The following is a 2,226-nucleotide window of genomic DNA, read 5'->3' on the forward strand; positions in this document are numbered from 1 at the left end:
CCATGAGCAAGGTTTTTTTTTATAAAATAATGATACAAATAAGATAATTATAGGTCACTTAGTTTTCTAATACTCAGTTCAATTCAAGAAGCCAGACAGTGATGTCAGTTTGGGCCTTGATGATTATCATGTCCTTTGATGATTTCCAAGCCATATGCATAGTATTTAAGAATGTATGGGTGAACTAAGACCTTCTGGCAGTAATCCCAGAACAGGGAACATTCCTGGATCACAGAATATCAAGAAGGCTCTGATTTACAGCTGCTTCTCAAGGAAAAACCAGGACTAGTCACTTTGGACTGGCCACAGGAAAAACCTGGAACTAACTTATCTAGGGCCTGATTCCTGGATCAGGTGTTTTGGCTCCCTTCAGATGAAATCATGGTGGTATTCCTCTCCTCCAACCCCAAAATGTAAGAACCTTGGTTTGTTTGTTTGGTGTCCTTTGTTCTTGAAGAGGACCAAAATGACACCATTATTTTGGGGTCAAGGTTAAGTGTATCTGACTGGGGCTGGTCAAGACCAATATGATCTTGGAAGGTTCTGCCACAGGTTGGGCACAAGCAGTCCACTTGAACATTTGGAGTGGAGATATCTCTAAATTTGTGCATCTCATGTTTCTTTTGAGTTATTGAAATTTTACTTTGCTCATAGAGGAGAGTGTCTTCTTTGACGCAGGCATGCCATGCTGGACATGCCTTTGCCAGTATCTCCCGTGTCACATAAAATCGATTCCAAAGTTTTTCAGAGAAACTTTGAGAGCCTCCTTGGATGTCTTCTTCTGATCTCCGTGTGAGTACCTGCCTTGTGTGAGTACTTTGTAAAATAATGCTTTAGGCAAATGTACATTTGGTATTCAAACAACATGGGCAGCCCATCAGAGTTGTGCTTTCTGCAGTACAGTTTGAATGCTTGGCAGTCAAGAAAGGACCTCAGTGTCCAGTAGCTTATCTTGCCAGGTGATCTTCAGAATCTTCCTAAGACAATTCAAATATAAGTGATTCGGTTTCCTAGCATGGCGCTCATAGACTGTCCAGGTTTCACAGGCATACAGTGTGAGATCAGCATAATGGCTCTGTAGACTTTCAGTTTGGTAGTCAGTCTAATACCTCTTCTCTCTCACTTTCCTTCAGAGCCTCCCAAATACTGAGCTGGCTCTGGCAATGGGTGCATCACCTCATCATCTATACATACATCCTTGGAAAGCATGCTGCCAAGGTAAGTGAACTTATCCACACCATTCAATATTTCTCCATTTGCTGTAATCAATGGTTCCACATATGGATGGTGTGGTGCTGGCTAGCAGAGAACCTGTGTTTTCTTGGTGTTAATTGTTAGGCCAAAATTAGCACACGCAGCAGAGAATTGATCCATACTTTATTGCATCACAGCTTCAGAGGCTGCATGGAAAGCACAATAATCTGCGAACAGAAAATCATGCACCAACACTCCCTCCACTTTGGTCATGAGTAAGCGTCTTAGATACAGTAGCAACAACAACAACAACAACAACAACAACAACAACAACAAAAACTGCTTTTACACATCTCCTTTGAGTCCCACAATGGCCCTTTAGCATGTGGTCATGTATTATGTGGATGTGACAGAACTCCTTTTCAGTACTTCCAAAGGTTATCATCAATACACATTTATTAAGTGCTTACTATGTGCCAAGTAGAAGCAGTTAGATGACTCAAGTGGACTGAGTGGATAGAGTGCTGGGCCTGGAGTCAGGAGGACCTGACCTAGCCACTTAACTAGTTGGTCACTAGCTGTGACCCTGGGCAAATCGCTTAACCTCTATCTGCCTCTGGAGAAGGAAAGGGCAAACTACTTCAGTATCCTTGCTAAGAAAAGCCCAAGGACAGTACTGGTATGCTATTGCCCATGGGGTCATGAAGAGGCATACAGAACTGAACAACAATGTGCCAAGTACTGTACTAAGTACTGAGGATACAGAGAAAGGTAAAAACATGGTCTTTGTCTTTTTTACAGTTTTAAAGAGCTCACATTATAACGAGAGATGTAACATGCAAAAAACTATGAGTATACATGATATAGAAGGGATAAACGAGAGGTCCTGGAAATGGGTACAACTGGAGAGACCTCTTTTCAAAGGTGGAATCTTGAAAGAAGACAAAGAAAGGGAAGCCAGGAGGTGGAGACCTGGGGAATAGAGGAAAGAAAGAAAGAAAGAAAGAAAGAAAGAAAGAAAGAAAGAAAGAA

The sequence above is a fragment of the Petaurus breviceps genome, unplaced genomic scaffold (genome assembly GCF_028583685.1).
Source record: "Petaurus breviceps papuanus isolate PSGF00001 unplaced genomic scaffold, PetGlider_PUasm1.0 229, whole genome shotgun sequence".
NCBI classification, from domain to species: Eukaryota; Metazoa; Chordata; class Mammalia; order Diprotodontia; family Petauridae; genus Petaurus; species Petaurus breviceps.